At 37.8% G+C, this 24,177-nt stretch overlaps 1 protein-coding gene across 4 annotated transcripts in view; it reads right to left on the bottom strand.

The window, feature by feature from the left end:
• The window catches only part of LINGO2 (leucine rich repeat and Ig domain containing 2), a 1,294,764-nt gene that overhangs the window by 502,000 nt on the left and 768,587 nt on the right, over nucleotides 1–24,177 (bottom strand). For 2 of the 4 annotated variants that reach the window (XM_080667984.1, XM_080667985.1), the window contains exons 4-5: nucleotides 14,625–14,710; nucleotides 1,764–1,801 (exon numbers count right to left, since the gene is read on the bottom strand). The gene's annotated coding sequence lies outside the window, so the exon portion shown is untranslated. The remainder of the gene's footprint in view (nucleotides 1–1,763; nucleotides 1,802–14,624; nucleotides 14,711–24,177) is intronic. The other 2 variants (XM_080667981.1, XM_080667983.1) reach the window with 1 other exon arrangement.

Here is a 24,177-nt window from a genome sequence, read left to right as displayed (position 1 = left end):
TCCCCATGCAATTATAAATAGTGCCCATTTCATTATTGAGGATTTCTTGGTTTAGACAACAAATGTTATAATCACACAAATTTTAGAATAAGAAAATATTACCTCTAATCTATGTCAAGAGAGCCTATAATTACTTGCATAGATATGCAATATTTCTTATTAAAAGTAAATGCCATTATAAAGTAGAGATTAACTGTTATTTCCAATTTAATGTGAAGTAATGTATCAAATTCTTTTTATCTGACACCTAAAATATAATCTATAATAATAAAAGGGTAATATGTTAATTAGACTGGACATCTTCCAGATGTCATTCCGGATGTCCTTCTTGATGAAGCCGGGCCAGAGGGAATCCAGCCCGGGCCCCGGGTGCCTGCAGGTGAACCGAGGGAAGCCAACCTGGGTCCCGGGTGCCTCCCAGTGGCCAGAGGAGGGAAGCAGCCCAGGTCCTGGGTGCCTGCTGGCCAGAGGAGGGAAGCCCAGGTCCCGGGGGCTGGAGGGAAGCTGGTGCCAACAGGCAGGGTAAGGAAAGACTACTCTTATGCAAATTTTCATGCATCAGGCCTCTAGTTGATTTATGAAAGGAGTTATATGGCAGAGCACAATGACATTGGGTCATAAAACAAAACAAAGAAAGAAATCCATTGAAAAAGGAATAGAAAGTAAAAACAAAAAAAACATTTACCTATCTTCCAATTTTGCCTATGAACAGTCTGGATTATAGGTATATTCGTACCTTTTGTTTCTATGGAGAAAAAGACCAAGTTAGAGGAATTAAGTAAAAGGGATTTAGCCTTGAAAGTTAGGAGAGAATGGTCATCTGAGCAGCCATAAATGAAAAATCATGCCCTTTTACTTTCAATGACACAGACAAATCTATGCATGTGTATGTACCTGGGTCTGTGTTGTTGTGTGAATAAAATACACACTTACTTGATTGAGCTTCGGTGAAGGGGAGGAAGCCAAGAGTAGTTTCCAGGGAGTTTTATTATTCAGTGATAAAAATGAAATGAAGAAAATACATAGATATTTAAAGAAACTGGGATAAGCTTTGTTAGTTGTTTTAATTGAATACACTTGACAGGAAAACAACTCAATAGAACTTACAAATTTAAACACCTTGTATTCATTCCTTCCTATCATAATAAAGATTATTATTTTTATTTTAAGTTTTAGGAAATGAGCTCATTTTTATCTTTATGTATTTCACATTATGCTTCTAGAAGGAAAGAATCCATCAGTATTTCATCGATGTTTTCTGCAGAATTCATCAAAACCAAAAATTTCCCTAACACTTAAGGTTCAGAAAAAGGTGTAATTCTATCCAGACAAGCTTATTTCACCTTATCATCCTAATAGTTTATGCCATGAACTCTTATTTCATAGCACAATGTTTAGATATTTCTCTTTGTAATTAAATATACAAAGCCATTTCTATGTACCACAGAATCCAAGCTTTAGAGTGATTGGCATAAATTCAATTCCAATGCTGTGATATAACTACTATCCTATCTAATAAAAGATAAACATGCAAATTGACCATACCTCCCCTACCCCCACAAGCCACACCCACCAGCCAATCAGGAGTGAGTATGCAAATTAACCCGACCAAGATGGCAGCAGCCACAGAGCTGGAGAGAGCAGGAGGCTTGGGTTGCCCCCAGCGATGGAGAAAGGCAAGTTTCCCGGCCCCCCTAGCCAACCCTGGCCTCTGCTCAAGGCTGCAAAGTTTCAATTATAGAAGATAAATAAATCCCAGGTACCTGCTTCCAGCTAGTCCTGAACTCCACGCAAGGAGGCACTGAAAAAAAAAAAAAGAAAAAAAGGAGGGGCTGGGATCTTGGGTCGCCAGGGGCTGTGGCCAGCCTGCAAACAGCCATCAGCCCCTCTCCCAGGCTGGCCAGGCACCCCAGTGGGGACCCCCACCCTGAAGGGGGTGTGGCCAACCTGCAAACAGCCATCAGCCCCTCACCCAGGCTGGCCAGGCACCCCAGCAGGGACCCCCACCCTGAAGGAGGTGTGGCCAGCTTGAAAACATCCCTCAGCCCCTCACCCAGGCTGGCCACCCCTAGGACATGGCCGGCCTGCAAACTACCACAGGCCCCTTGCCCAGGCCACCCCACGCCCCAAGGGAACCCCCACCCTGATCCGCGACACCCTTCAGGGCAAACCAGCCAGCCCCCACCCATGCACCAGGCCTCTATCTATACTAATAAAAGGGTAATATGCTAATTAGACTGGGAGACCTTCTAGACGTTCTGGACAAAGCCATGGTGGCGGGGCCAAGGTAGAAGCGGTTAGAGGCCAAGAGGGGAGGGCAGTTGTGGGTGATCAAACTGGTGGGGGTCAGGGCCGTTGGGGGTAAGCAGACCACCAGGGGGGCCAGTTGGGGGTAAGCAGGACATCAGTGGGGGTCAGTTGGAGGTGATCAGGACAGCAGGGAGGGCAGTTTGGAGTGAGCAGGCCAACGGTAGCAGTTGGGGGCAAGCAGGCCAGTGGGGAAGGATGGTGGGGGTGAGCAGGCCAGCAGGGGGGCAGTTGGTGGTGAGCACACTAGCATGGGGGGCAATTGGGGGTGATCAGGCTGGCGGGGGGGCATTTGGGGGCAAGTAGGCCGGCGGCGGGGAGCAGTTGGGGGCAAGCAGGCCAGCGGGCAGAGTGGTTAGGGGCAATCAGGCAGGCAGGTGAGTGGTTAGGAGCCAGCAGTCCTGGATTGCAAGAGGGATGTCCGACTGCCAGTTTAGGCCCAATCCCTGTAAACTGGTAGTAGGACATCTTTCGAGGGGTCCCAGATTGGAGAGGGTGCAGGCCGGGCTGAGGAACACCCCCTCCTCTGTGCACGAATTTCATGCACCAGGCCACTAGTCACAAATAAAACCAGAAGTGCTTTCCACGTTCAGATTTCTTGAAGAATAAACATGCATTAATATAAAATAAATGTAAGTTTTATGTAATAGTTGTTTGGATGAATGCAAATTCTGCTTTAATAACTCCCACTGAGGAATGCTTTCATTTGCTTTACATGACAATTGTGCCCAGTGATATTTGTTGCTGAAGCACATGGTAATATACAGCAGACTTCATGGATAGCTAATTACAAATGTTCCTATTGTGAAAGCCATGTTTGTGGGAGAAATCTGTAAATGACATTGGGAGCATAATCTTGGGGAAAATAAACATGCCTAAATGAATGGATCATAATCTTCATGTTATCTCTCAATTATTTGTACTCTTTGTTAAATAAGCAAACTCTTTTTAAAAAGGCCATTATTGGCTTTTTAAAGTGAAGGATGTGGTGATACAAAATTAATTATAGCTCCCCACCTTTTAGGATTTACAGTACAGCATTGATTCTACTATCATGATTACTTAAATTCCAGGTTTTCTTTCTTTTATTAAATCTAACTGAGGGCATAAAATTACTGAAACACCTATATATCACATGCATATTGCTTAACTATGGGAATGGTGCTACACATTGATTTAAAATTACTTAAATAATTGCTTATACAGAATTAACTTCAAACTAACTATGGTGCTAAAACACAGGGACAAAATGGTGGATTTGACCTACCAACAAAAATAACTCTAACTTAGTTGATCCTTAACCTCAGCTCTTTCCCACTTCAGTCATATATTAGAATAGCAAGCAATATAGTAGGAACAACATTGACATGAAGGCCTTAATAATCCAAACCTTTCCTATGATGACAGTTTTATAACATCTTTAGAGTCATTGGACTTATTCTATGTCAAAGCTGAAATCGTGCCCCAAATAAACCATAATTCCTTAAACATCATAATGTGCACTCTCCCCTTCAAAAGTGAGATTATATAAGACTCTTTCATATTTAAACAAAGAACTGATTAAAACTAGAAAACTAGAATGCAACTTAGGTAAATAATATTATTACTTTATATTTTTACTGAGCAGAAACTGGTTAATCTGCTTGAACTTTTTTTAAAAAAAGGCTAATTCAATAAAGTACTTACTGGCATCATATAATACAAATAAAATATATAGCAAATTAGTCTTCCTCTTTGAAACGACAATATAGTATTACATTTACAAAGCATCTAAATAAAAACTTTAGAAAAATGTAATCAAAGGAGGGTAAGTGGGGGATAAATGGTTAAGTAAGACTTGCTTCTGGGTGGTGAACACATGATACAATATATAGATGATATAGTATAGGATTGCACCCCTGAAACCTATATAATTTTATTAACCAATCTTACCCCAATAAAGTCAATAATTTTTTTTAATTGTGGACTAGGAAGCTCTAAGCAATTATTGATTAAAATAAGTTTATAGGAGCTCAGGAAACTAGTCAATTGCTTATAAAAAAACAAGCAATGCCCAATCAAGGAAAGCCATGTTCAAAATGGCAGAAAATCTTGTGGTGTTTTACTCACACCTGCACCATCCTTCCCCTGTGCAGTGTTGTACAGTTGGGAAGAAGTGGCCCAATTCATAGTTTCCTCTCTCAGGCCAGAAAGAGCCAAGTAGAACATAGTTGCAATGCCCTGTCTGTGTGCTGACTTAAAAGGAAACTCATACAGGGAAAGAGCAGCACAGATTAGCTTACAAGGGAAGCCATGTAAAGCAGTGGCAGGTATGTAGGAACTGCAGGGGCAGTGCAGCTCTGTGGACACCTGGGGGTAAGATATAATGGGCAAAAGAATAAAATAGAACATCTGAGGCACCGAGAAGAAGTTGGGTCTTTGGGAAATTAAGACTTTAAAGCAGCGATGAATGACATCAGCATTAAGTTGGACTAGGAAGCTCCAGGCTCTCGTACCCCACAGAAATATTAAGTGAACAACTATAGATTGACAAAGAGCCTTGTGGGAGCTCTGAAAACAAATCAAAGATCTACAGTGTTTATGGGATGGAGGAAGGATGTGGACTCAAATGCCCAGACAGGACACACACCCAAAAGAGCCCGAAGCTGAGCTTATTAATTAAGGTCTTCCCCTGAAAAAGCCAGTCTACAGAGTGGGAAAAGTGACTCATTTTTTCAATGCCCAATTTTAAACAAAAGATAAGCTATTTAAAGAAACAGAAATGTAGCCCATTAAAAGAAACAAAATAAATCCAAAAATGCTCCCTGAAGAAATACATATATCAGAGTTCCAGATGTTAAAAACAATTATCTTAAATATGCTATAGGAGTTAAAGAAGAGCATGGATAAAGCATTCAAGAAAATCATAAAAAACCCTAGATATATCTGAACAGAATGGAAACAAAAAAGTGATAGAAAAATTTTAAAAAGAACCAAATAGAAAATTTTAAAAATATAAGTTGAAATATTCACTTTTGGGGTTCAACGGCAGACTCAAATAGGAAGTAAACAGAATCAGTTAAATGGAGGGCAGGTTATTTGAAAGTACTGAGTCTGAGGAAGAAAAAAAATACTGAGGAAAAGAGTACAGAGCATAATGTACTATGTACTTTATGTAAGTCTCAAAAGAAGAAGAGACAGAAAAGAGGAAAAGAGATTGTATGAAGAAATAATGGCAGAAAACTTCCCAATTTTGAGGAAATAACACAAATCTTCAAATGCAACAAGCTCAACAAATCCCAAGATGGTTAACCGAAAGAAACCCACACTGAGAAACATTATAATCAAATTGCTGAAAGACAAAAACAGAGAATCTTAAAAGCAGCAAGAGAAAAATAACTCATCACATACAAGGGATTCCGTTAGATCAGTATACAGTATTTCTCAACAGTAGCCTTGTGTGGCATTTAAAGTCCTAAATAAAAGAAAAAAACTATCAACCTAAGTTCTATGTTTGGCAAAACTTTATTTAGAAATGAGGAAAAATTAAGATATTCTCAGACAAACAAAAGCTGTGAGTTCTTTACCACTAGATCTTCCCTACAAGCAATGTTCAAAGGGGTATTTTTTGTATTGAAATGAAAAGATGCTAGACAGCAATTCAAAATCATATGAAAATATAAAGTTATCTCGTAAAAATAAATATACAAGTATAAATAATAGCATTATTGTAATTTTGATTTGAAATTTCACTTTTTATTTTCTATAAAATTTAAAAGACACATTTATAAAAATAGTTATAAGTCTATGCTAATGGGTAAACCCTAGATATAAAAGGAGGAGGAAGCTGTTAGGAGAGGAATGCTTGAATGTGATTGAAGTTGCTATATTAAAAAGTTATACAGCTGGATGGTGGTAGCATTGGCACAATGATGTGAATGTGTTTATTACCATAGAACTGTACACTTAGAAATGGTTACAATGATAAATTGTATATTATGTATATTATATTTCAATAAAATGCATTTGAATTTGGCTATTTTTTCCAGTTTTATTGAAATATAACTGACAAACAGCCTTGTATGAGCTTCAGGTAGACAGCATAATGACTCAACTTACATATATTGTGAAATGATTACTCCAATCAGTTTAATTGATATCCATCATCTCATATAGATACAAAAAATACATTTTTCCTTGTCATGAGAACTCTCTTAACTTTCAAATATACCATACAACAGTGCTAACTATAGTCATCATGTTGTACATTATCTCCTCAGTTCTTATTTATGTTACAACTAGAAATGTGTGCCTTTTGACCACTTTTGTCATATTCTCCACCCCCACTCTCTGCCTCTGTAACCACAATCGGAACTAGCTAATTAATGATAACATGGTTTCATTTAAAAAAGTGCCACTTGACAATACAGTATTAAAGTATTCACATCAACATTGTCTCAATAACGTATCAGCCACACTCTCACACTATTAAGAAACTAATAGTACTGGAAGCCAGTGAACCACTACACAGCCCACAAGAAGAAATGCCGGGGGAAGTGATGGAACTGTCACATTTGCTGCATGGGTGAGAGCCCTAGGCCTCTGTCAACATCATGCTGCTCTCCTGGATCCTTTTCATGCCTTTAGCCCATGGGCCATCCCTAGTTCCCAATGGCTGGACAAGTAATTAGTTTTCCCAACACAGAAGTTGAGTGTGCAATCACTCTCCTGCAATAAACTCTAATCACCACCATTCAACTGTGAGTCTGCTGTCAGAAGATTGGTTTACACCCAATGAAACAAGACAAAAGTGGTAGATTGTGATGCATTAATTAGCTAACTGGAGATTGAAAGTTGAGCAAAATTGATAAGTTGAATTTAAATTGAGTGAGATTGCCAGGCTTGCAAACATTTAATTACATATGTAGGTATATGCTTTTAAAAATGTTCCTATGTAAAGGGGAAATTTAGGTCCCTTTAGACTGAATGTGCATTCCATGGAGGTGAATAAAGCTACCAGCTTTTTCAATACATTCTCTGAATTTCCCTTCACTTTTACTTTGGGGTTTCCTAGGAAACTGTTGATCAGAGACAGTAATACCACCTTCATTGGTCATTATGGAAATGTTGATTGAAACCACAATGGGGATACCACAACACACCCGTCAGAATGACTAAAATAAATCTCTGATCATCACAAAGTGCTGCTAAAGATGTGGAACAACTAAAACCCATATACTCTGCTCGTGGGAATGTCAATTATTATACTAGTTTGGGAAATCGGAAGTACCTACTAAATATGAACATAAATGTCACATATAAGTAATTGTATATCCCACAGAAATGTGGACATACCTGCCCCAAAAGACATGTATGATCATGTATGAGTGACAAACTGGCCATGCTGGAATAGTATAAAGCATTGAAAATTAAATTACTGCTATACATAGAAATCTCACATCCTATCTAATAAAAGAGAAACATGCAAATTGACCGTACCCCCTCTATGCCCACAAGCCATGCCCACCAGCCAATCAGGAGTGAGTATGCAAATTAACCCAACCAAGATGGCAGTTAATTTGCATATCCAGGCACAGAGTGAAGACTGAAGACAGCATAGAAGGAAGCCAAGCACTGCAGAAGGGAGCGAAGCTGCGGAGAAGCAAGCAGGGCGGCGGAGATGGGAGGGAAGCAGGCAGGGCGGCGGAGATGGGAGGGAAGCAGGCGGGGCAGTGAAGACAGCCACAGGAAGCCCTATTCTTGCAGGAATCTTCCTACAACGGGCCTCTAGTAAATAATATTGAGAATAGGCCACATGACAAAACAAGTACATTCTCTATTATTCCACTCATATAAAACAAAAAAGTGAAACAATGCATAGTATAAGACTTCAGAAAATTGTTTAGCATAGGTAAAAAGATTGGGATTCAGAACTTCGAAAGGAAAAAAAACATTTTCAACTATGTTGGTTATGTTTATTTTCTAAACATAGGTGGCCATGTTTTGCTGACTTGTGAAAATTCATTGAGCGGTTCACTTATTTGTGTACTGTTCTTAATTATATTTCAATAAGTCTTTAATTAACCAATAATATATCATTATTTTATATGTCAGAACACATAAATGAGATTAAAATTGAAAAAATAAAAACTCAATTATTGTACTAGTGCATTAATTTCAATTATTTTTTTCTGTGTATATTTAAACATGGACAATCACTCAGCATTGACAGTTTTTCTAGGTTAACACAAATTACCAAAATTGTTTAAGGAAAAAAAACACAGAATAGACCAACTTCCTATAGTATAGAAATATGAAGCTTTATAATAAAAAAAACTATCAGAAAATAATATTTTGTCTCAGTTTACCATTAGATTTTCCTAACTTTTAATTAATTAATGAATAGAAAATTTCCAAGCAATATAAAAAATCTCAGATTTTAGAAAATAAATTCTAGAGTCATAAAGCCCTTTTCATTTCCTTTCTGAGCAAGATCCCCTTCCCTTTGTGATTCTTTAATTAGCGATTGTCTTTTATTTATCCTTTTTCTTTTTTTTCATGAACAATTATCCACATGTTTGATTCTTGCTTTCCATATTGGTCATTTTCTCTCACTCATCATTTTCACTGATTGTCTGTGACCTCTACATTCTAGGAGTGTGTCTTCAGTTTGTTTTCTACAAATCTGATTGTATTATCTGTTACCTTAAAGGCAGTTTTATTCTTCTGTTACTTTTTCTGTTTCCTATCAGTCTTTTACATTTAAATTTTTTCAACCTCTAGGGTTTTTATTTCTAAGTCAAACAATGTATATGTAAAGATAACAAATTTTTTTAAAGATATTTTTTCTGGTTTCTGTATTAACTCATTGTCCTATATACATTTTACCTTTGAGGCTTTCATTTCCCATGTCAAGTAATCATAATCCAAATCATGTTTGGCTTAGATGGTCTGGTTGTTATTGTTTGTTTACTGATCTGAAAACACGATAAAATCTATTGAAGGGTAGTGTATTTCAAAAGACAAGTCAGCTGCATAGTATTCCATTGTATAAATGTACCACAGCTTTTTATCCACTCATTTACTGATGGGCACTTGGGCTGTTTCCAGATCTCAGTTATTGTAAATAATGCTGCTGTGAACATAGGGGTGCATGTATTCTTTCTGGTTGGGGTTTCAGGATTCTTAGGATATATTCCTAGAAGTGGGATCATGTGCACATGATCTCACTTATACTTGGAATTTAATTAACAAAATAAACTGATGAATAAAATAGAACTAGAGACATGGAAACATGGAACATTATGATGAATCTCAGAGAAAAGGGAGGAGAAGAGGAGGAGGCAGGAAGAGATTAACCAAAGAACTTATATGCATACTAGAAGCCCGGTGCACTAAATTCATGCATGGGTAGGGTCCCTAGGCCTGGTCGGCAATCAGGGCTGACTGAGGTCTTCCAGCTGCTGGCCAGGGCCTTCCTTCATTCCATGCCGCCCCCTAGTGGTCAGCACAGGTCATACAAGCGATTGAACTCCCGGTCTCCCGGTAGAACTCCCAAGGGGACACTTTGCATAATAGCCTTTTTTATATATAGATATGCACTGACCACGAACATAGACAATAGGATGGTGAAGGACTGGGGCAAGAGGTAACCTGGTGGTGGAGAGCAATGTGGGGGGCGGTCAAAGGGAGAATATTACATCTGTAATACTCTCAATAATAAAGATAAAAAAGACAAGTCAGGAGACTGACCCTTAGCCCTTGGTCATACTGATAACTTGATTGTTATCAAGGAACATCTAAGCTTCACAGTTAAAGAGTGGGTTGTGTAAACCTTGGGTACTAATTCCAGTGAGTAACAGGCATTCAAATAAAGCATCTCTGCTATAATGTTGATGGACCATCTTTTTTCCCCATTTCTGGTCTTCTGACCCTGATCTGACAGAGCAGCAATTATCAACCTTTTTCATCTCATGGCACACACAATTTAATTACTAAAATCTTGTGGCACACTGAAAATATATTTTCTATGGATCTGACAACATTTTTTTATTTAGTCACACCAGATGGCTATTGTTGTGTTGCTTGTTGTAATTTTTTAATTTGACAATATAAGGGAAAAGAGGTCAGTGACCCTGACTAAACAGGTAGGTATTGCATGTTTTAAAAATTCTTGCATAAGACAACTTGAAAATAGCTGTGATAGAGTAGTGTTACAGAGAGAGAGAGAGAGAGAGAGAGAGAGAGAGAGAGAGAGAGAGAGAGAATAATTCCCAGTTCCTATTATCCCCTTCCCAACAATGATTATTGGGTTATTGGAACTTTCTCTCTCCTTGGTGCAATGCATTTCCCTAAGTTCTTCCTTCCTCTCTGCTCTTTTCAGTGGGAGGAAAAATATGAAGGCACTGACTAAAGAGGGTCGCCCAGATATGACTGCCTAACTTTCTGAGTCATACAAATCTTGGATCTGTGAGTCAAGGGGCAGAAAGTAAGTGAGGAACACAGAAACTCTATATTATTTAAGGCCATGGATTTGCCCTACTTCAGATTGTGAATTTCAATTTAGCAATGTGGAGTCTTCACAGAAGCTAATAATAGATTGGCTGAAAGACTCAGTTTTTAATGTTGTCATAAATTTTCATCTTTCTCTGTGCCCTTACAACCACTTTAAGCTGCTTCAAGCACTAAGAGAGTAGAACTTTAAAACAACAACAAGAACTATTCCTGACATTTTATACTATAATTTTAAAAAATCCTATAAGCATCATTTGGAGAAAAAAATGAATCTTCCAATAATATTTACTCACAACCAAAAGTTATTCCTGAACATTGGTGCAATATTACTTTGACAGAGATGGTAAAGAAGCTATTAATAAAACAGCACTTGTAAATATTTGGATCCATTTCATCAGTAGATCATAGAAACCCACAAAACTATCTCACAGTGTAAATTTTCATTGCTGACTCAATGGGCATTTTACTTTGCACCAAAAGCATTGCAATTTTCTTTTTTTTTTTTTAAATATATTTTATTGATTTTTTTACAGAGAGGAAGGGAGAGGGATAGAGAGTTAGAAACATCGATGAGAGAGAAACATCAATCAGCTGCCTCCTGCTCACTCCCTACTGGGTTTATGCCCACAACCAAGGTACATGCCCTTGACCGGAATCGAACCTGGGACCCTTGAGTCCGCAGGCCGAAGCTCTATCAACTGAGCCAAACCAACCAGGGCAGCACTGCAATTTTCTTTGGTAGTTTTTGAAATGAATAAGTTACATTATTTTCAGGTCCCTTCAGTGAGGTGGTTCAATGAGTTCATTTTCATTTCATAACTGGCCAAAATCCAATTTTATCGCTTAGAATAATGTGAGGCCCATATTCTGTTCTGGGGAACTGACAAGGCTCTGACTCCGAAATATAACTTACTCTTTTAAAAAAATAAACAAAATAAAAAGAGGAAAGAAGAAAAACATACCTTGAGAAAGTCTTTCAATACTACATCACATATCACAGAATTTAATTATTGATTTCTTACACATAACTTTAAAAGAAATCATTTCCAAAAGCTTCCCACTGTTTTTTCACTTTTTTCATGCCATTGGTTTCATATAACTCTGAAAATGTCTGGCCATTGTCAATTTTTTTGCACTTGTTTCAGGTGAACAATTTGAAATTCGTTCTTCCTGTCCCTTGGAACATGAACCAGATTTCTGGCTGTATGTTGAGGTGGTATGGAGTAAATTGAAACCATCTGGACTAGAGATTGAAGGTCTGGGCTTATGTGCTGGATCTGCCTCATACAGGGTGTGCAAAAGTAGGTTTACAGCCGTGAGTAGGGCAAACACAGACTTTATTCATGTATTTTTATTTATTTACTACTAGAGGCTCAGTGCATGAAATTCGTGCATGAGGCTGTGAGTCCCTCAGCCCAGCCTGCACCCTCTCCAATCTGGGACCCCTCGAGGGATGTCCAACTGCCTGTTTAGGCCCGATCCCAGTAGGATGGGGCCTAAATGGGCAGTCAGACATCCCTCTCACAATCCAGGACTGCTGGCTCCCAACTGCTCACCTGCCAGCCTTCCTGATTTCCCCTAACCGCTTCTGCCTGTCAGGCTGATCACCCCCTAACCACTCCTCTGCCAGCCTTATTGATGCCTAACTGCTCCCCTTCCAGCCTGTTTGCCCCTAACTGCCCTCCCCTGCAGGCCTGGGTCTCCCCCAACTGCCCTTCCCTGCAGGCCTGGTCGCCCACAACTTCCCTCCTCTGCCGCCTGGTCACCCCTAACTGCCCTCCCCTGCAGGCTTGATTGCCCCCAACTGTCCTCCCTTGCAGGCCTTGTCCCTCCCAACTGCCCTCCCCTGCTGGCTTGATTGCCTACAACTGCCCTCCCTTGCAGGCCTGGTCCTTCCCAATTGCCCTCCCCTGCTGGCCATCTTGTGGTGGCCATCTTGTGTCCACATGGGGGAAGCCATCTTTGACCACATGGGGGCAGCCATCTTGTGTTGGAGTGATGGTCAATCTGCATATTACTCTTTTATTAGATAGGATAGAGGCCTGGTGCACAGGTGGGGGCTGGATGGTTTGCTGTGAAGGGTGTCCTGGATCAGGGTTGGGGTTCCCTTGGGGCATGGGGTGGCCTGGGCGAGGGGCCTGTGGTGGTTTGCAGGCCAGCCACGCCCCCCGGCGACCCAAGCGGAGGCCCTGGTATCTGGGATTTATTTATCTTATATAATTGAAAGTTTGTAGCCTTGAGTGGAGATCAAGGCAGGCAAGGGTGTGCAGGAAGCTTGGCTTCCTCCATCGCCGGGGGCAACTCAAACCTCCTGCTCTCTCCAGCTCCATGGCTGCCACCATTTTTGTTGGGATTTATTTATTTTCTATAATTGAAACTTTGCAGCCTTGATTGGAGGCCTGGGCCGGCCAGGGTGTACGGAAAGCCTGGCTTCCTCCATTGCCAGGGAAACCCAAGCCTCTTGCTCGCTCTGCGGCCGCGGCCACCTTGGTTGGGTTAATTTGCATACTTGCTTCTGATTGGCTGGCGGGCGTGGCTTGTTGGTGTAGCGTGGGTACGGTCAATTTGCATATTTCTCTTTTATTATATAGGATTGTACTATTTTCCATATAAACAATTGTAAACCTAGTTTTGTCCCACCCCGTATTAGCTCTATCAGTGCTATGCAGTTTACTGTCTAGTCTATAGGCTGGTGTCACTGTGCAGATGTTAACTGGGAGGGGTATAGGAACTCAGAGAAAGCATTAGAAACTTTCAGACCCATTTCATAGAGTAATTCTATACCTGTAGAATAATAAAAAATAATAAAAATGTTGAATTGTGTCTTTGGTGTCTGCTTTTTAATCATTTTATTTCTCTAGTAAGTAATTTTTAGTCATTCTACAAAAACATTGTCTGCAATGGATTAGACATATACTGACACTTAACCACAGTCTGAGAAACACTGAGCTCCAAGACATCCAGTGATCTAATTCACCTCTGGGACCTTAATTTATCCATCTATAAAATAGAAGTAATGTTCCCTACCTTGTTTTCCACAACAAGTATGTGAATCCTAAATAAAAGCAATTATTCATAACTTATTTGCAAACTATAACACCTCATATAAAATATAACTATACTCTAAGTAGCAATCATTTGGAAAATAGCATGGCATCTCAGCTAAAAAGAAAAAAGTTTGTCATTTTCAGATATCCAATAAATGTTTGTTGACTTTATGAATAAATATAAGAACAGAAACTCTGCCACCAGACACACCTGTCTCAGGGAGCAGTGTGTGATTTAAAGCAAGTCCAATAATCTGTCAATAGCAGTTTTTTCATCTGTAAAATGAGAGTAAAAATAGCTTCTATCTCTAAGAGTTGTATTCCATAAAATAATGCATTAAAGTGTTAGCATTTAATACCTGGCTTTTAGAAAGTATTCAGTAAACAGTAGACTAATATCTTTAAACTCTTTTTCTATGCCAAGGAAACTACTCGATTTTTTATATGCAATATTTTAGTTCTTAGGAAAACCTAACAAGATAATTATTATAATCTCCATTTTAAAATAAAGAAAGTAAGACTCAAAGAATTAAGCAACTTTCACAAGGTCAAATAGCTACTTTAAACCCATGACTGTCTAGAACAGATTGGTGGCTTTTCCCAAAGAATACCAACTCCCCAAGATCTTCCAAGTAATGACCATGAATTTCATAGGCACTCTCCTTTGAGAAGCACTCCCATTTTTGTTTGTAAATTCTGAGAATTGTCACATAGAAAAAGATAACAACAAATTTAATGACACAGAAAAAGATACCGATGCATTACTTTTCCACTTACCAGTTTGGCTTGTTGGGGTCCTCATGCTGATGGTGGCCACTTTCAGTGTTTCACTATGGGCCTCTTCGCATGACCCTGTTTCGAAGCTGCAAAAATATATATAGAAAGAAAAGTGATGCTTGCTTCTAGAAGGAAAAGGAATTCTAGGGACAAAATAAGCCAGTTTAGGGACTAAAGAGGGGAAGAATGCATAGGTGAGGCTTGGACCCGCCAGAAGGCATACAGTCACAGAGGATAAAGAAAAGTCACAGAGAACTGGGAAGAAGGAAACACACTTTCACAGAAAATAGAGAAATGTTGATAGATGCCGGAAAGAGGAAAACATATTTTCACCGGAGATAGAGGAATGTTCCAAGATAAGGGGGAAAAGAAAGGGAGGGTATCCCATGAGTTTTTTAATTTGAAACTGATATTCTACAAAAGTGTGAACAATTAGGAGAGCACAGGGTCATCGAATGGGAAAGGGGTCCAATTAGAAGGGAGCATGAAGAGACAAAGAGCTACAGCTTATATAAACCTGAGACAAAGGGACACAACACAGATTTTTAGATTTTAGATTTTTTTGGATTTAGTTTTTGGTTTTTTTTCCCCCCATTAGAGAGAGAGAAAGCAGGCTTTTCCCATTTGGGGGCCCTTCTCAGAGGGTCCCTTTTTGGGACACACATGCCCAGATGGAGTTTGTATATGCTTCCAATAAACTTCTACATTTTTATTAAAGAAATCTGTTAGTCCATGAGTTTATTCTTCAAACTTCGTGAGGACAAAAACCCACAAGAAGAAATGCCTGCACCCCAAACCCCACCCTTCAGAATGATCTCTATATTAATGACCAAAACAATAATAATTCAAATTTACATAGCACCAGCTTTATAAAGCTCTTTGAAAAACCAATCTAGATTAAGCAACTTCACATATTTGGGGTTTTGCATCTTGAAAGGAAGTACATTGTCATGTTTATCTTAAAATTCTTAGAACATGACAAGGTAACTATCACCCAGGCATTTACTAAATTACATTATTTTTCATTAAATAGATGAATGAATGAACTCATGTTCAAATATATTCATGTATTTAAAGATTTTCAACCTTCGAATCCAGAAGGCAAAATGGTATTTTTTTTTTATTGTGGATGAAAAAAAGGACACATGCTAACCTGAGTAGCAAACTCAAAGACCTAAAGTAACCACAAAGGATGGTCTGAAATTGAAACTTTAATGAAAGGCAGTTTATAGTGGGTAGTCATGTCCTAGGCCAGAGTCTTCCCTATTGTCATTTTGCATCTAATATAACATGCCTGTGAAATGTCAGGGTAACTTATAACTTCTCTTTTGCGGGACCCCTCAGGGCAAAACCAAATGTGCCTGGGCACCAGGACTGAGACCATAAATTCCTTCATTGTTCTTATTTTCATGTTAATTGTTGACTGCTAACTATCCTGTACTCACCTGGGCAAAAGAAGTATGTGTCTATCATTTTACTTTTTATCCAATCCCAGAGGTTTCCCCCACCTTTGCTTTCTCTGCCTGCCTAACCTATCACCAATAGGTTTTATGTAACCCACTTACTTTTCCTCCTTTGATTGTAATGTATAAAACAAGGTGAAAGACTCCGGAGCATTATCCCAATACCTTGAGATTCTACTTCTGGCAATTGTCTACAATTCGGCTCAAATAAAGTCACAAAGATCCTTTACAGGTTTAAACGTTATTATGTTAACGTTATAATGTTGTTGGCAGAGAAGGAGAAAACAGGCTTGAAAGAGGAAATATTTTTGGTGTGTCTAAACCGGCCTTTTCAAAGGTTAAAATTCCACAATGACGTCAACAGACAAGCCACAGATTAGTCCTTGTAGTCTTAGTATTTCATAATTACATGTATCTGAAAATGTGTTATCAAAAATAGCTATGGTCTATTTACACAGGAAAATTTAAATACAACCAATAAAAGCTTGAATTACTGTTGAAGTAATTTTAATGTTGAAAATGGGAAATGAAACATTCTTTTTAGAATTAAAATATGACTTTTCCATTGTCATGAGGATCCTTTTCCTTCTGATGTTAATTCCCAACTCAACCCAAGCCATCCACTGCAATGCCCCCAAAAAATAGAAGGATAAAAGAGAGAGAAAAATTAGTTAACACAAAAGCAGTAAAAACTATTCTAGGATTGTTTTCATTAACTCAGAATAAGTGTAATAAAGTGAAATACTTTCTTTTTTTTATTGAAATATATATTTTAACATTGTGGAAATTTAAGATGTACAACATGTTAATTTGACACTAATGCATTCTTTGAATAATGAAAATGTCAACCATATTCCTTTGAACCTCAAATTTATATACCACATTATCTCCTTGACATTGCTATTTCTGTGACCAATGGTAATACTAATAATTATTATTTTGTTGCCAACAGTATATCAGAAACTGTTCTTATCATTTTATAGACATTACCTAAATTAATATTTATATCAATCTCTGTAAGGTAGGTGTTACTAACCTCTCTATTTTTAAAGATGAGAAAACAGTTTAAATAAATGATTCAAGATCCAGTGCTACTAGTCAAAAGAATAGGATCTGAAACTTTCCCTGAGCCCATTCTGTTAATCTCCAAGGTATCTACTACCTTTCAAACTTAATCCAAACTCTTGAACTCTTGATTGTCCCTATATACCTTTCTAGGTCTTTCACTTCATGGGAATTGACCCATTAGCTTTGTACTCAAAGCCAGAAATGTGAGGCTCTTTCTTTTCCATAATTATGTGGCCAATTAGCTAGAATCCATGCAGCTCTCTCCTTTCACCAGTTCATCATCTGCCTTGTAGAATACAGCAAAAGACTTCTTCTACCTATTCTCACTGATCCCACTCATGACCTCTTCTACAATCCATTGCTCACATTCTAGCCAGGGTAGACTTTTTATAGCATAGATCATTTTACTATCCTGATTAACATTTTTCAATGGCTTTCTATTGCACTTGGAACTATCTAATTTTCTTATCATGCCCTATAAACTATGACATGAGCTGACTACAACCTACCTATGAAATGCTATTTTACACAGTTTTTTCTCTCATTTTTATTGATTTCTACATATTCTTTCTCTAATAAACCATAGTCTTCAGCATCTAATTACTTTGCTTTTTAGAAAATGAAAACCTGGAATGCTCTGCATTTCATCCTTTTCATGCCTTAGGTCTCAGTTCAAACGTCACTTTCTCAAAGAGGTTTTTCCCTAATCCCCAAGGTGTCCCCTAAAATATTTAAAACTTATTTGTCTATTATCTCTCTTCCTGGAATGTGGGATCTATGGATAGGGACCAAGCTACTAATAAGTAGCACTTAAGATTTTCTGTTTTATGAATATATGAATAAATGAATATATATTAAAGTATATTCTAACTAATCACTCTTCTTTGTTTATATTCATTCTCAAAAGAAAGACAAGAGAACCTTGGATTTAAAGAATTAGCAAATAGAATACCAACCAGCTCTTTTGAGATAGTAAAACAATTTTCATTAGAAAAATATATTTTCTTTATATTTTTTCTTAAGTACAGTAAAGACTGTAATGGTACCCTTTTGGCTCTGAGGAGCACCATGGCAGTCCACAAGAACAAGCATCTTATGAAAAATGACAAAAAGGGAGCCAAAAGAAAGTGGCTCACCCATATTTTTGGGAATATTAGTGTGATATGAAGGCACTAGCTATGTTCAATATAAGGAATATTGGAAAAACACTAGTCACCAGAACTCAAGGAAACAAAATTGCATCTGATGGTCTTAAAAATCAAAGGTCATGATTTTTTAAGAGAGCCTAGCTGGTCTGCAGATTGAGGAAATTGCATTATAGAAAATTCAAGCTAACTCCTTAGGATATTTAGGGCAAAATTGCCTAATTTCCATGGTCAAGAAATGGCAACCATGATTGCAGCTTATGTTGATGTCAAGGCTACCGATGCTTATTTGTTTCATCTGTTCTGTGTTGGTTTTACTAAAAAATACAACAATCATTTTCAGAAGACCTCTTGTGCTCAGCATCAACATGCCCACCGAATCTGGAAGATGATGGAAATCATAACCTGAGAGATGCAGACAAATGACTTGAAAGATGTAGTCAATAAATTGACTCCAGATAGCACTGGAAAAGACATAGAAAAGGCTCGCCAATCTATTCACTCCATAATGTCCTTGTTAAACAAGTCAAAATGCTGAAGAAGCCCACTTTTAAATTGGGAAAACTCATGGAACTTCATGGTGAAGGTCACAGTTGTGGAACAGCTACTGAGGATGAGATAAGTGCTAAAGTTGAATATGCTGATAGAAGCCCCCAGTCCAATAATTTGTTTAAAATTCATACTTTTAAAGGTGACAAATAAAAAATCCTATTTGTTAAAGAAAAAAAGACCCTAACTGTATATATTTATTTACATTCTTTTTTGAACATGTCTCAACTGTAGGTTCTGGCCAAATAGCTCAGTTGGTTGAAGCGTCCTCCTGATATGTTAAGGTTGTGGGTTTGATCCTTGATCAGGAAGCAACCAATAAATGCATAAATAAGTGGAACAATAAATCGATGTTTCTCTCTCTCTTAAATCAATCAATAAATTTTTTAAAATATATTATTCTTTATTTCAGAGAGGAGGAGAGAGATAGAAACATCAATGATGAGAGGGAATCATTGATTGGCTGCCTCCTGCATGTTGAACCGAGCCCACAACCCAGGCATGTGCCCTTGACCAGAATGGAACCTGGGGACCCTTCGGTCCACAGAGCAATGCTCTGTTCACTGAGCCAAACTGGCTAGGGCAATAAAAATTTTTGAAAGTGTCCTAGCTGTAACATTCTCAGTATGGCATTCAGTGGAAAATCGATGCTAAACATATACAATTAATTTTGGACTTGTGCATGATTTTTTGTGAGTTTGCATAGGCCAGAGTCAAATATTTAGAGGTTTTTAAATCACAAGTGTCCTAGCTGTAGCTCTGACGGATAGGCCAAAATGTAAACAGCACTGAAGTAGTTTGAATAATTGAGGCACCAGTATTATATTCAGGGCATACACTTTGATTTTGTTCACACAAAAGAACAACATATAAAAACTCTAATATACATATAACAGCATGTTGTTTTTTTTTTTTTCCTACAGGAACCATTCTGCTACAATATGAGCAATCCTACTCAGCTTTGTTTCTGGGTTGTTGGTTTTTTGTTGTTTTTTTCCCCATTTAGTTTGGTTTGATTTAAAACATTGACACAGACAACAACTTGGGTATAGTATGGGGAGGGGTGCAGGTGATAGAGGATATAGAGGGGATAAATGGTGATGAAAAAATACTGGAACAACAATGACAAAATACAAAGGCACATAGAAAAAAGATGAAGCGTGTATGAGTTAGATGATATTTATGTGCACATTAATCGAACTGTGGAAGTTTGATTCAGTGGGTCTAGGACAAGGCTCAAGAGTCTGTACTTATCACAAGCTTAGGTTATGATGATGGTGCTGTTCCATTGACCACACTTGGGCAACAAGAATTAAGATGATAGTTAGCAGTTCCAAATGATTTAAAAATGGCATTTGAATAATTCATGGTATGTGTGTTTGTGTGCATTTTCCATTTGCAAAATTTTATAACTATTACTAATAAAGGGTTTTTAAACTTACATTTTTCTTTTTCATAAAGGTGCCATTACTTTGAGATCAACAACACTAAGCAGTTAGCAAATCTTACACACTTCTGCTTTTATTTATCAATAATTCAGAATAAAAAATATTTTACTTGCTTTAAAAATAAGTGTGAATCTTGATATCACCTAGTACAGTATCCTTTTAATTTAATAACACATAACAAAATAAATGAAATATTGGCTTTTTGTCAGTGATTAATAAGATTTTAAGTAACTGCTTCTTCACTTTTTCCCTCTATTTCCAATATCTTTCATCTTACAAATTTTAACTACCATTTATTAAATTCACACCATCTTAGGGATATGTGTTTATATAATTTAATAAATGGTATAATATGTCATTAAATTAATAAATTAATAACATTAATGTTAATAATAGTAATAATTTTGTGGCACTTACTAATGTCCAGGAACTGCATTACTATGTTAAACATGGCAAAACTGAGATTTAAATTCAGGTATGCTATTATTTTTATAATCAAGAGAAAATTAATATTTTTCTATGATTCAAGTAAATATCTTCCCAGATTGAAGACAGTTTAGGCAGTCAGTGATATTACAGAAGATAACATAAGACAACCTCTATGTTATATATTTTTTAAAGGAAAATATTTACATCAAAATAAGTATTATTTTCAAAAGCATAGGAAAAATGTAAATTGTATAGTATACCGATTCTAGTCCTTGTTTCCAAAATTCAGCAATGAGTTGTTTCATTGCTAAATGTTTCTTGGATGTACTACTGATGGAAATCTGTAAGCATAAGTTTTATCATCTTTAAAAGGATAGAGAAAATATGACTAGATATAGAAAGAAATATAATTTTTAAAATGATGTACCCATTAACAAGGATATGCTTATTTCTGACATTTTCAGCCAAATTTCCAAATAGCAATATATTACATTAACATCTCTCCTAATTACATTAATGTCATGGTCACCCATTGCTCATAAATAATATTACCATTTCTCCCATAATGAGTACCATTCCTATAGCATGTCTAACTATTGGAACTATCACACACACACACACATATATAAAGGAATTTTTTTGAAATTATGACTCTAATACACTTTGGGAATACAAACTTTCAACCCATATACTAAATTACTTTTGTCTAGTTTGATAGATTATGTACTGTTTGATTTCATATGAGGTTTATTTAAATTTCCAAAGAGTTGAAATTATAATCATTGTAGGTTAATAGTGGTTTCAATTGATTCAGTAAGAAATCAAGAAATTTTAAGAACACAGACAAGTTATAGTCTCTTTCCATAGATTCATATCAAAACAAGTTTAACAAAAACTGGGCAGTGTTCTTTCTTATTTGATTATTTCTGAGAGCCAACCTATCATTTTCTTTGCCTGAATTTCAAATTCATGTTTGACCACTTTTTTTTTTTAAGAAACACTTAAGTGACTCCACAGAATAAGGTATATTAACCCTAAATACGTTTCCAAATCAATTATTCAGAAAAGTTTATTCTTTTCAAAAGCAGATGGGAATTGTTCAGGAAATTTCTGGTGAAAGACACAAGCCCTGGCCGGATGACTCGGTTGTTTGGAGCATCAGGCCATATAACAAAGGGTGGCTGGTTCCATTCTGGCCGGGTACATACCTGGGTTGTAGATTTAACCCCCTGTTGCGGGCAGGTACTGGAGGCAACTAATCGATGTTTCTCTCTCATCATTAATGTTTCTATCCCTCTCTCCCTTCCTCTCTGTCTAAAAATCAATAAAATAAAACAAAATTAATAAACTTGTCCTTGGATAAAGATTAAAAAAAGAAAAGAAAAGGTAGTAAAGTGTTGGACTGAGAGTACCAGGCCCAGTAGAGGTTTTGAAGATCAGTTCATCATAGTTTGAGAAAGATTTGCTCATGTCAAGATAATTCTATCATCTGGTGGTAGCTACCTTATAGATATATTATGTAAGAAGAATTAGAGAGCTTCAAATATTGACTTTGTGATTCAAAACTACAGAGCTGCACGACAACTCAAACAAGTCTTGTTGCAGTGAGAGGGCAGCTGCTGTCGGCCAAGTCTCTGTCTGTTACCTGGGTCCCGATTTGAGCTGGGCATGGGAAGCAAAGCAGCCATGGGGGTAGGAGACCTCCCTCAGAAGGGGTGAGGGTTCAGGCACCTGCAAAGTTGGGGGTGGGGGTCTGTGCCCCACCTCTGTTGACCCACACGTTCTCTCCTGATGGCCCCTCTGCGACTGTGCCTCTCTTAGGTTGTTCCTTCGCTGAGGAATCTTACCCATCTCTGGCTAACCAGCCATCCTCTGGGGCCAAGCAGGGTGATGTGAGGTTCAGTTCTGTTTCCATGGTAGCCTATGCCCCCGTGGCCTCCACGCCCAGCACCTGCTTTGGGATCCCCTCACCTGTTGGCGGGGCCCCAGCACTGATCGCATATCTTGGGGAACCCAGGTTTCTTCTCCAGTGAGGGCCCAGCTCACCCCACTGGGCGAGAGACGGATCCATGGTTCCAGCCACCACGAAGCTTCAATCTCAACATGAACAGAAAGCTCAGGCAACAGCTGTGGGCAATTGGATTGTGAGAAGAGGGTCCCTCTTGGCCAAAAGGACAAGAGGGGCCAATATAGAATGCTCAGGTGCCTTCCCAGGGGGCCCTCTACACAGTGAAAGGGATTAAGTTCTTTCATGTCCTTTTTAAATTGCTGCCAGACATTCAAAGAATTAGTTTGTAAGTTTGTTTGTTGTTTGAGTTGTCTTGTACCCATGGTGTGGGAAAGTGGGTTTTTGATTTCTAAATCCAGCCTAGCACCAGGAATGCTCAGGGCCTACACAAGAAGGCAAATAATCCTTTCCACTAATATTTACAGGGTAAAATAAGATTGTTGTTAGAATATTAAATTTGACAGTAAAATAGTAGTCAAGTTCTCAGACTAATTTAAATTGGCTAATTGAAATAAGCAAATATTCTAGAAAAATTAATGGTACTGGACAAAAAGCTGTTCCTAAAGTGTTAACTAAAATTTTTATTGGTAGTTCATCTCATGGTAAAATTGCATAACATGTAATGAACCTAAAACAGTCATATTTTAGTGCAAAAAATTAAAATTTAAAAGCTATCAAGACTATGTTATAAAATTTCCAAAAGCCTCCTAATATTTAAATACAAAAAGGGGGGATAGTAGAAGAATATCATGTAAGAAAAAATATCCTGTAAGTAAACTACATCTAGAAAATTTTTACTTTAGAAAATTAACTTTCATTTGTAATGCTAACAGCAAGACACCCATGAAAAACACACATGGTGTCAAAACAAGCCAAAGGAAAATCATTTGGGCAAAAAAATGAAAAAGGATCCCAAGTTAAATTTATAGAAAAGATTCCTTTATTAACTTTGGTCGAGAATATGTCTGTATATTTTCAGAAAACAACTCCAAGACCATGTGGATTCCTGCAACAGAGAGGAATTGACAGGACTGCTCCAGCCATGAAGACAGAAGAGAAACAGTCCAGAGATGGAAGATGCTGATGATGCCTTGCCATACTAGCAGTCAGCAGCTGTGCGTCGTTGCAGATTGCCCAGGACCAAACCAGAGAGGGTTGGACCTGCATTACCACCATTTGTCCACCATCCAGAACTGAAATATCATTGCTGACATGTACACATAAGGAACTGTTTGACATTGAAATTGGGACTCAAAAGAACTGTTGGCCCAGAAAGAAACTCACTACAGAATGATTCATTTGCCTCTCAGCATAACCATTATTGCTTGTCTCATTTTCGGTTCTTATAAGTGTATTTCTAGTATCACATGATCTCACTCATCTAGGGGAAATAATGAACAACATAAACTGATGAACAAAAGCAGACCTGGAGACAGGAAAGCA

This window comes from Plecotus auritus (genome assembly GCF_963455305.1).
Source record: "Plecotus auritus genome assembly, chromosome: 5".
NCBI classification, from domain to species: Eukaryota; Metazoa; Chordata; class Mammalia; order Chiroptera; family Vespertilionidae; genus Plecotus; species Plecotus auritus.
The sequence above is the reverse complement of the archived record's forward strand: the minus strand, read 5'-3'. Positions and strand labels throughout refer to the sequence as shown.